The sequence below is a fragment of the Nicotiana tomentosiformis genome, chromosome 5, assembly GCF_000390325.3.
Source record: "Nicotiana tomentosiformis chromosome 5, ASM39032v3, whole genome shotgun sequence".
Classification (NCBI taxonomy): domain Eukaryota; kingdom Viridiplantae; phylum Streptophyta; class Magnoliopsida; order Solanales; family Solanaceae; genus Nicotiana; species Nicotiana tomentosiformis.
The window spans coordinates 10,071,175-10,083,603 of NC_090816.1; the positions used below are offsets into that span (position 1 = coordinate 10,071,175).

A 12,429-nucleotide genomic window follows, 5' to 3' on the forward strand; every position below is an offset into this window, starting at 1 on the left:
ATTGTCCGTTGAATTATTACTATTATTATCCTCCATATTCGTATATCTACAAGCATTGTGAATCATTTCAGTAATATTATCCTCTTCAATGCTATCATCTTCTGCTTCATCACTAACTGCAGTATTAAAAGTGTCAACTCTAACTAACACTTCTCCATGCAAGTCCCACACTTTATAAGAATCCCAGAAATCCTTCCTCAATAAATCTCCTCTTACACCAATCCTTAGCTTGAACACGGTATTCATACACCCTTTACAAGGACACCGAATCATAGTATTCACAGTTGGTTGACTGAATGCCCAATTAAGAAAGTTGTCTACTCCATCTCTATACCTTTGGTCGACTCTATTCTTAATATTCAACCAACTTTTATCCATCATATCTATTTTCAAAAATAAATAAATGATTACCTAATTAAAAGTGAAAGGATGATAATAATCAAAATATCTATAATATCTAGCATACCAAAGAAAGATGAACAAATCAAATCACTTATAAATAAAATAGAATTATTGCAGCAATATTTTCTTCTCACACACCTTTTGATTAACAAGGAAAACAAATAGTTTCATAAAAAAAAATTATACATTACCACATAATATAAACATCTTAATGATAAACAAATGTAACATATCTTACCCAACTAGACTCAAAGTGTCATGAATCTTACTTTTAATTCAATTCAATCGTTTTAACTTGTAGTGCTTCTGTGAGCATGAGACTATACCTTACGTGAGCATGAGACTACATATTGTTGATAAAAATGAGACTATATATAACAGATACTACGAAATATAACAGATACTACGAAATAAGAAGCTTTAAGTATTCAAGAAAGACATTTAATAAACTGCTCATTTGCAATTATTTTCAAACTTCATATCAAATGCAATAATAACATAACTATGGCAAGGACTGAAAATAATTCCCTTTCAAACCCTAGGAAGAGAAAATCACATTGTTGCGATATCAAAGTGGAGATCTAACTGGTAAGGGGACATAACTGAAAAAACCTATGAAACTCATATAATAATTCAAACTGAATAGAATGCCGACATGTAAAACGTCTCTCAAGAAGAAGATTTTAACTTACCCAGAAAAAGAGATAGCTGAGATTCTGTCAAGACCGAGAATCGACAATAACAACACCAAATATGCTTCAAATGATTCTTTCTGTGTGATATTTTTGGTATTCATGTAGATTATCAAATGGCTCAGAGAAATTCGAGATGAAATCTGAGAATACAAAAGTGAAATTGCTGAAAAAATAATTATCCCTAACTGCATGTTGAAACTTTCGTCATACAGAATCATTACACAAAAATACCCAAATATAAATATATCTTATATAAAGCTTTATGGGGTTTTAGTTAGATATGAGATAGTAACAAATAAGAAGGAAATAATACACGAAATCGACTAGGAACAGAAATTATTTCTTTGATTCTTCCTCCACTTCACGAAATCGATCGATTATCAACTTCTTTCCCCAAATAAAAATGAAAAGATTAGGGATTTGAACATACCTTACAAATGAGATTCACATTTTGATTTGAGGGGTTTTGATTTGGATGAAATTTTAGATGAACACCTGATCGAATTGTAGAGAGAGAGAGAGCATCAATATTCTAGAGAGAGTTCTCTGTTCTTTCACTCACAGCTTTATGGGTTCTGTACTTAGACAAGTTTTAATTAATTAGCTTATTTTTATTTAAGTAATAGGAGCGACCCAGTCGCTGCAAGAGAGTTTTAGCGGTAACTACGCCATAGTCGCCACAAATATTATGGAGCCAAAATTTTATTTTTAGCGTGATTGAAAATTTCAGCCATATCAGAGGCGGCCTAAAATAAGTTGCTGCTTAAAATTATCCTTCTGCAGCGACTTTAGATGTCGTTTCTAATAATATAGCTGTTGTAGCAACCTATAGGGTCGTTGTTATATGTTGCCACTAATAATCCAATTTCTTGTAATGAGGATCGCGGCGGAAATCCCGGCACGTATCAAGGAGAGGCCGATTAATTAACCTATCATGAGATTCCTTACTATATTTAGAATTGTACCAAGAGTAGGACTCCCCTACTATATAAAGGGGGTCTGATCATTTGAAGGACACATGACATTTACGCAATACAAAGCAATATACTGCCTCTTTTTAGCTTTCAATATCTTGTTACTCTATTCTTATTTCATTTGAACCTTCACTTGGTTCGAGGGTGACCGAACTCAAGGGCTGAGGATATTCGATTCGTTTGGTTCGCATTCATTTCTTTCACAGTCAATTTCAATATATATAAATATATATATTCAATTTGTGCCAAGTTATATTACGTATCCTTAAAACCGCGTATAAATTCAATTGTTACCCATTTTTTGGGTAAACAGTTTGGCGCCCACCGTGGGGCTAAGGATAATAGTGATCGCCCGGTACTAACTTTCGTAACACACACCGCTTTACACTTGTTCTTGTGAGTATCTTTGATTCCAGGCTAAAAAACAAAAATATCAAACTCTCAATCACCACCTCTACATGTTGACAACGAGTTCGATCACCAAGGTAAAAATAACAACATACCACCCGGTAACGAGATGCTTCCTGCTGATCCCGCTGGAATTTCGATCGCAGATCTGATCGACGTTAATTCGCATGTGGCTATCGATGCAAATTTGCCTACCGACCCCGAAAATAACATTCGTGGTGGAGCCCGGTCAGTAACTCAGAACGCACAAAATATTGAAGGAGATGGGATCAACCTACGAATGATCTTCAAAATATTGCAGGCTCAACAAGTGGCGATAGCTCAGTTACAGAACCAAAACCGCGCACCAAGCAGGGCTGAGACCGATCCTTCCCGGGAAGTCACCCGCAGGGATGAATCGATCATAGAAAGGTCAAACGAACGTGAATCAGGGGCTAGCTCCGAAGTTATGAAGATGCTTAAGGAGCTGACGAAATGGATAGAATCAAGGGAGAAGAAGATCGAGGCTAACGACAAAAAGGTGGAAACTTACAATTCTAGGGTAGACCAAATCCCAGGAGCACCTCCGATATTGAACGGCCTGGATTCCAAGAAGTTCGTACAAAACCCTTTCCCTCCGAGTGCGGATCCGAAGCCGATCCCCAAAAAATTTTGCATGCCTGAGATCCCTAAGTATAACAGAACGACTGACCCAAACGAACATGTCACCTCTTACATATGTGCAATTAAAGGGAATGATCTGGAGGACGACGAAATTGAATCTGTGTTACTAAAGAAATTTGGGGAGACCCTGTCAAAGGGAGCTATGATATGGTACCATAATTTACCACCTAACCCTATTGATTCTTTTGCTATGCTTATAGATTCTTTCGTAAAGGCATACGCCGGAGCCATCAAGGTCGAAACCAGGAAATCGGATTTTTTTAAGGTAAGAAAGAAGGACAACGAAATGCTCAGAGAATTCGTGTCTCGATTCCAAATAGAACGAATGGACCTACCACCGGTTGTCGACGATTGGGCGGTTCAGGCTTTCACCCAAGGACTCAATGTTCGAAGCTCGGTGGCTTCGAAACAGTTGAAGAAAAAATTGATAGAATACTCGATTGTCACTTGGGCCGACGTACATAATCGGTATCAATCGAAGATCAGGGTCGAAGATGACCAACTCGATGCTCCTTCCGGGTCCGTTTATTCTATCAGACCCATCGACAGAATTAAGAGGGGTATTGATCAAGAACCAAGGTCGAACAGGGATCGATACCAGCCGTATAATGGAGATCATAAGAGCAACGGATCTGGGCGCAACCCTATACAAAGTGAAAGGATAAATGATCGAGGCCAGATCTCTCGAGGGATCATGAGTAAGAATAGTTTTGACAGGGACCCAAAGAAGCACCACGATTATCAGAATATAACTTCAATGTCGATGCATCCGCCATCGTATCTGCTATCGGACGCATCAAAGACACTAAATGGCCTCGACCTATATAAACTGATCCAACACAAAGGGATCCTAAACAAATATGCAAATATCATGGCACACATGGCCACAAAACGGAGAGTTGTCGACAATTGAGAGAAGAAGTAGCCAGGTTGTTCAATGAAGGGCATCTTCGAGAACTTCTGAGCGACAGAGCTAAGAATCATTTTAGAAATAGGGATTCCAATAAATAGAATGAACAAGACGAGCCCCAACGCGCCATTTATATGATTATCGGAGGGGTCGATGTTCCTCAAGGTCCGATGATAAAGCGCACCAAAGTATCAATCACAAGGGAAAAATGGACTCGAGATTACATACCATAAAGAACTTTATATTTCAACGACGAGGACACAGAAGGAATCATACAACCCCATAATGATGCAATGGTAATTTCTGTACTCATAAATAAAACTCGAGTTAAATGTGTATTGATTGATCTAGGTATTTCGGCCAACATCATTCAATCGAGGGTCATAGAACAACTCGGCCTACAGTACCAAATCGTACCTGCGGCCCGAGTGCTAAACGGATTCAATATGGCTTGTGAAACTAATAAGGGAGAAATAACGTTGCAGGTAAACGTAGCCGATACCATCCAGGAGACCAAGTTTTATGTGATTGAAGGAGACATGGGGAACAATGCCCTGTTCAGGAGATCATGGATCCACAACATGAGGGTTGTGCCCTCGACCCTTCACCACGTATTAAAATTTCCAACACCAGAAGGGATAAAGACGGTTTATGGGGAGCAGCCTGCCGCAAAGGAGATGTTTGCCATCGATGAAGTAATTCCGATATCAACACTCTCATCGACAAAGGACTCAGGTTTGAAAGCAAAACAGGAAGCCAAATAGCAACCATCTATGCCATCCTCAACCCAATCGGACAAGCAAGGGATTAACGAAGACGACGATTACGGGGTTCCTCGATCCTTCATAATCCCCGATGATTCCGACGCCACCAAATCAACGGTCGAAGAATTGGATCAGATCATACTAATCGAACATCTTCCCGAACAAAAGATATACCTGGGGACGAGGTTAATTCCCGAGCTCAAGAAAAAACTTATTCAATTTTTTATAGCTAACATGGATTGTTTCGCTTGGTCCCATCTCGAAATGAGATGGATCCCATCGGAGATCACCACACATAAACTAAGCTTGGACCCGAAGTTCCAGCAAAAAAGAAGACTCTTGTCCAAGATCAAGCATGCCTTCATCAAAGATGAGGTAACCAAGCTTCTTAAAATAGGGTCCATCCGGGAAGTAAAATACCCTGAATGGTTAGAAAACGTAGTGGTAGTCTCGAAAAAAGGAAACAAACTTAGAGTGTGTGTATATTATAAAGATCTAAATAAAGCATGCCCTAAGGACTCTTTTCCTTTGACTAATATCGATCGCATGATCGATGCCACGACCGACCACGAGATCCTCAGTTTTCTCGATGCCTATTCTGGGTACAACCAAATACAGATGAACCCGGATGATCAGGAGAAGACCTTGTTCATCACTAAGTATGGAACCTACTGCTATAACGTAATGCCATTTGGATTAAAAAAATGATGGTGCCACGTACCAACTCCTAGTAAATCGGATGTTAGAAGAACAAATAGGGAAATTCATGAAAGTTTACATTGATGATATGTTAGTTAAGTCCCTGCGAGCAGAGGACCATTTGAAGCATTTGCAAGAAACCTTCAATATATTGAGGAAATACAACATGAAGATGAACCCGAAAAAATGCGCGTTCGGGGTCGGGTCAAGCAAATTTCTCGGGTTCATGGTATCCACCCGAGGAATCGAAATCAACCCCGACAAGATCAAAGCTATCGAGGACATCGCGGTAGTAGACAACGTAAAGGTCATGCAAAGGTTAACCGGGCACATAGCCGCCCTGGGGCATTTTATCTCGAGGTCCTCCGATAAGAGCCATCGATTCTTCACGTTGCTGAAAAAGAAAAATAACTTCACATGGACCTCGGAATGCCAGTAGGCCATGGAAGAGCTTAAATGTTACTTATCGAGCTCATCGCTGCTTCACACGCCGAGAGCAGACGAACAGCTGTACTTATATTTGGCAGTATCGGAGATAGCGGTAAGTGGAGTCTTAGTCCGGGAAGAACAAGGTACGCAATTTCCAGTTTATTACATTAGCCGGACCTTAGGTGAGGCCGAAACTAGGTATCCCTGCCTAGAAAAGTTGGTGCTCGCTTTGATAAGCGCCTCTAGGAAACTAAAATCATACTTCCAATTTTACCCCATATGCATTATAACAACTTATCCACTTTAAAATATTATGCATAAGCCCGAGCTTTCGAGACGGTTGGCCAAATGGTCTGTAGAAATCAGTGGGTATGATATCGAATATCGACCCCGAACAACCATTAAGTCTTAAATTTTGGCAGACTTTGTGGCTGACTTCATGTTGGCCCTAGTACCGATTAAAAGAGAGTTGTTGGTAAACTAGGGTACGTCCTCGAAATCTGGACCCTCTTTACGGACGGTGCTTCGAACGCAAAAGGGTTCGGACTCGGTATCGTACTAAAACTGCCCACGGGTAACGTGGTTAGACAATCTATTAGAACTGTGAAATTGACTAACAGCGAGGCAGAATATGAGGCCATGATTGCAGGTCTCGAACTAGCCAAAGGTTAGGAGCGGAGGTGATCGAAGCCAAATGCTACTCCCTCTTCGTGGTGAATCAGGTTAACAGAACCTTTGAAGTTAGAGAAGAACGGATGCAAAGATACCTAGATAGGTTACAAGTAACTTTGCACCAATTTAGGGAGTGGACTTTGCAACATGTACCTTGAGATTAGAATAGCGAGATCGATTCCCTCGCAAACATAGGGTCATCGGTCGAAGACAACAAGCTCAATTTGGGGGCCGTCGTGCAACTCACGAGGTCAGTAGTCGAAGAAGGCCACGCCGAAATAAACTCCACAAGCTTGACCTGGGATTGGAGAAATAAATACATAGAGTATTTGAAAAACGGAAAGCTTCTCTCAGATCCAAAAGAGTCGAGGGCCCTGCGCACGAAGCCAGCACGATTCACCTTATTCGAAGACGGAACCTTGTTCAGAAAAATGTTTGATGGTCCACTAGTGATATGTCTGGGATCAGGAGATACCGAATATATTCTGAGGGAAGTTCACGGGGGCACTTGTAGAAATTATTCTGGTGTAGAATCAATGGTTCAAAAGATAATTAGAGCCGGCTATTATTGGATAGACATGGAAAAAGATGCGAAAGAGTTCGTTCGAAAATGTGACAAATGCCAAAAACATGCGCCGATGATTCACCAACTCGGGGAACTACTCCATTCGGTCTTGTCACCATGGCCATTCATGAAGTGGGGAACGGATATCGTTGGCCCTCTTCCATGGGCACCAGGTATAGCTTAATTTATTTTTTTATGACTGACTATTTTTCTAAGTGTGTTAAAGCACAGGCCTTCGAACTAGTTAGGGAAAAGGAATTCATCGACTTCATTTGGGATCACATCATATGTCGATTCGGGATGCCATCCGAAATTGTGTGTGATAACGAGAAGCATTTCATCGACAACAACATAACCAAATTTCTCGAAGATCATAAGATCAAAAGAATTTTATCAACACCATATCATCCTAGCGGGAACGGGCAAGATGAATCGACCAACAAAACAATCATCCAAAATCTTAAGAAGAGGCTAACCGACGCTAAAGGAAAGTGGAAGAAAATTCTGCCCGAAGTTCTTTGGGCATGCCGCACAACCTCGAAATACAGTACTTGGGCTATCCCATTCTCATTAGTATATGGCACTGAAGCTCTAATACCGGTCAAAATCGGAGAGCCGAGTATCCGGCTCCGATATGCAATAAAGGAATCAAATGACGAGGCCATAAATACGAGCCTAGAACTATTAGATGAAAGGCGTGAAGCCGCCCTCATCAGATTGGCCACCCAAAACCAACGGATCGAGAGATATTACAATCGAAGAGACAATCTTCGATATTTTAACATCGGGGACTTAGTGCTAAGAAAAGTCTCCCTCAACACCCGCAATCCGAATGAAGGGAAATTGGGTCCGAATTGGGAAGGACCATACCAAATTCTCGAGGTTATCGGAAAAGGGTCTTACAAGCTCGGAACGATGAATGGTGAACAACTACCGAGCAATTGGAACATATTACACCTAAAATAGTATTACTACTAAGGTACGACCCTTTTTCATTTCCTTTTTTTTATTTTTCACACTATTACTTGCAGGTGGTCAACAAGAAACGACGATGGATTTTTCGGTGAACAGCACGAATTCCCTTTAGAAAACTTCGTACTTCCAAAAAATAACAAGCCCAAGGGCAATACATAACCAGAATGCGAACGACCACCCCTCATTCGGGGACTGCAGTCTAACTCAAACATCCCAAGACATCGGGCCTCGAAGGCAAAGACCTATTAGGCAACTCCCCGATTTCTAAAAAGGCCACGACCATCCCAATCGGGGACTGTTATGTCAGGCAAGCCCGGATGACTCGGGAAAATAAGCCCAATGGGCAGTTCCCGAACTAAAAGGCTACGGCCAATTTAACACAGCTAGGAGACGTCCGAGACCAGTAACAAAAATAGGCCTTCAAAAAAGAGAAAAAATTTCACAACCAGTTCTAAAGGCTGCTCTCGGCAAAGTCATAAACTCAAGATATTTTCAGAGTAAAATCTTCGGTAACATCGAACCCTAACAACACCTTAACCCAGAAAGGCAATAAAAGTAAGATTTGTTCGAACCCTCGAACACAACCTCATTGTTTCACGCTAAGGCATTCAGACCTTTGTGAGTACAAGTAATAAAGCAAAGGAAAAGTTTGAGAGCTGAAATGGGAAGAAAAGCCTTACATATATAATAATAAATTTTACAAAGGCCGGATCGACCTAATACAAAAATTTACAACGGCCAACACGGCCCAAAAAAGGTTCTAAAGAAAGCAAAAATATAAAGGCCTAAATGGCTTGGTCCTCATCGGGGGTAACATCTCTATCCCCGTGATCTTCCCCATCTTCGAATTCCGTTAAGCTATCGGAGTGCTCCTCAGGAAAGGCCAGCTTCCAGGTCCTGGTTTCCTCTACTTTGGCGTTCTTGATTTCGGCCATAACATCGAAGCCCTAAGTGTGAAATCCCTCGAGGGCTTCCCTTCGAGCTTGCCATTTTGCATGATCCACCATTTTCTTAGCCTTCGCCTGGATGGCCTCGACATCGACCTTAAATTGGGCTACTTTGGCATCATTTTTAGCATTGGCCATGGCCACCTCTGATCTGGCTACTTCGAGTTCGCTAGCCAAGTTTGCCTTATCAGAAATATCCAAGTCCAATTGAGTTTGAAGCTCCTTGATTTTATCGACCTGCACCGAGGTCTTCTCTTTTGCAGCTCGAAACTAGGTCTCGGCCAACTCTAGTTGTGCTTGGACGGCTTCCTTTTTCGAGGCTAAAATGTCCATATTTTTCTTGAACTCTTCAGCCTCGGCTTGTATTGTATCTACTTATTTCTGAAGCTCCCCGATCTATTCGAGCCTCTGACGGACCTGCAGGATTGGATCGTTAGTTACTATCTCCAAATCATCTTCACTATCGTGAAGCACTCGGAATACCTGCTCGGCCATCTCGGCATGCTCGTCCCGAGCCATTATTAAATCAGCCTGAAACTTCTCACTAAGAAGCTTGTAGGTGTCATTTTTCTTAGTGAGGTCCAGGACCTCAGCTTCATGATGAGTCAATTGCTCCTGATATTTGAGGAAAGCCTCATGATGCAGCACCGAAGCCTACAAGCATAAGGGAAGATGTTATGGTTATTTACAAGTTTAAAAGTTAGAATATATGAGAAAGAAAAGGCACGCCAATTTACCCGATTTAATGTTTGTCGGGCTTCATTGAATAGACCAGTAGCGCCAGATGACGATTCTTTCCTTGATACCGGCAGGTCACCGAGCCCGATGACATATTCCAAAGCAGCGGACTCAACCCCATCTAAGAAGTCGTGGATATCAGTCATCCCCTGAGGACTCAACATACCGGCCTCACGGATCATGGCATCCGAAATATGAGGAGACCTGCTGAGGTGGACCGCTCCAAGTTCGTCTATTGGGGCACTTTCCCCGCTCTCTCTCTCGACCCCTCTAACTTGGGGCGGAATGGGCTCGACCCTTTTTGGCTCGGAAGCTTCAACTTGAGCTCTCTCACCAACCTCCTCATGTTGGGATACTTCAACTTTAACACTCGTCGATTCGAGAACTTCTTGTACGGTGACGCCGGCCCGCACACGGGCCACCAATTTGGAATTATCTTCCTCTTCTTCTTCGGACTCATCCCTTAATCGGTGGATTGAATCCGAAGACATAGCACCGGTGCCTACCCTGGGCTTGCGGGACCTCCTCGCCGGTCTTTTCTTTTCCAAGCCCAGGGAACTAGGAGCCCCTTTCCTCTTCTTCTCTTTGGCCTGCTTCGGAGCAGGGGGTAGGGAAGGACTTCTTCGTCACCAGATGGGGGCCTCATTGCAACATCCTTTCCGAGGCCTACAAAGGAAAAAATATAAGTGAGCCCGAGAAAAATCCCGAACGATCACCGTTCTAAGGAGGAAACTTACCATGATTGCGGGACTTCCATCGACCCTTTGACAACTCCATCCAAGCAAGCTCTGAGTACAACCTCTGTAACACAAGGGCTTCGACCCATTTTTTAAGTTCCGGAATTGGGTCCGGCATTTGGGCCACAACTGCGACACCAAAAAATATCAATGAAGAAATAAATAAGAAGAAAAGCAACGAGATTAAACCTACAAAGCGGAGTACTACTTACATTTCACGTACCATTTCTCGGGAAATAGCATGTCTGCAGCAGGAATCAGGTCCGAAGTCCTTACTCGAACAAATCGGCCCATCCAACCTCGGTCCCGACTTCATCTATGCTCGAGAATGGAGCCTTACTGTCTTGGCGAGTAAGCTTGATCAGTCCCCCTCGATAAAGTCGGGGACTGTATAGGCGCATAAGGTGGTCGAGGGTAAAGGGACATCCCTCGATTTTGTTTATAAAAAATCAGAGGAGAATCACTATTCTCCAGAATGAAGGGTGGATCTGGCCGAGGGTCACATCATACCTCTTGCAAAAGGCAATAATGATGGGGTCTAAGGGACCCAACTTAAAGGGGTAAGTGTAAATACTTAAAAACCCCTCTACATGAGTAGTGATCGATTCCTTGGGCGAAGGAAGCACCACATGCTTATTGACCCAGTTGTAGTCCTGTTTAACCCTTGCGAGGAGTTTTTCGATGATTGTGCATATGTACCTCGAGACCGGCTCACATCGGCCCATTACCAAGGATGCCTTTTCGACCCTAAAATCAGTAACAGTCGGACATCCTTCCAGAACGAATTCCTCAGGGTGGGGTTTCGCCGCAGCCTCACCGCCGGCAGGCCTTGATAAAAAAGCAACCTCCTTTTGCGGTACGGTTTTAGAAGTTTTTTCCATTTAAGAACAGGAGAAAAGAGAATTAAGATAGTATGCGGATTGTTGAGAATTCAAGAAATTTGGGTGCAAAATTTGTTAAGAAAAGGGATTTTTGAAGAAAAAGCAAGAGTAGGAAGAGCTTTGAACGTAAAAAGTTTGGATGAGAAAAGGCTAAGGTACTTATAGCTTGCTGGTGACGGTTCAGAACCGGTAGTGGTCGATCAGTGACTGACAGGCATTTAATACCTTGATAATTGGACCGACGGGACATTTCGAGTTGTTGCTTACGTCATGACCAGGTGTACCAATGATATTTCGTCGTTTACGTCATGACCCGTCGAGGCGGAGCTCGGAAGTTCATATCGTTTCTCGTCATCTTCTCTCCGAGAAACGAGGGGACTATCTGTATACGGTCAAAATTGGGCTTGCCTTTCGTATGACTGATCGAGACTACAACATGATAGGGCAAAATTCCAAACTCATGTTATATCGAACCATGATGCAAAGTTAGATTGCCGAACTCGTGACCCAGAGATCGATTAAGATCGAGATCGACCAAGATCGAGACCGGCCAAGATCGAGAATGAGCAAGATAGAGATTGAACGAGACCAAGGGAAGCTTACCAAACCAAATAACAGAAAGCCAAAATATCCGCAATCGGACGAGGATCCCGGCAGAAATCCCGGCACGTATCAAGGAGAGGCCGATTAATTAGCCTATCATAGTATATATATATATATATATATATATATATATTCTCAATTTATGCCAAGTTATATCACGTATCCTTAAAATCGCGTATAAATTCAATTGTTACCCGTTTTTTGGGTAAACAGATATACAGTCAAAATTCTTTATAACAACGTTGATTGTTTCGATATGTTTTGGTTGTTATAGTGAAGTATTGTTATAGAAGACATATTATAACATAACATAAAAATCGGTTCCAAAAAAAATTGAATTTTATAGTAAATAATTGTTATATAGAAA

The 12,429-nt window shown here is 41.9% G+C and overlaps 1 long non-coding RNA gene across 1 annotated transcript; it reads right to left on the reverse strand.

Moving 5' to 3' along the window:
• On the reverse strand, positions 1-1,662 carry LOC138910773 (uncharacterized). Its single transcript, XR_011415907.1, has 3 exons — positions 1,528-1,662; positions 1,095-1,237; positions 1-383 (listed from the first exon to the last, which is right to left on the reverse strand). It is a non-coding gene; the product is annotated as an uncharacterized lncRNA (long non-coding RNA).
• Between the last annotated feature and the right edge of the window lie 10,767 nt (positions 1,663-12,429).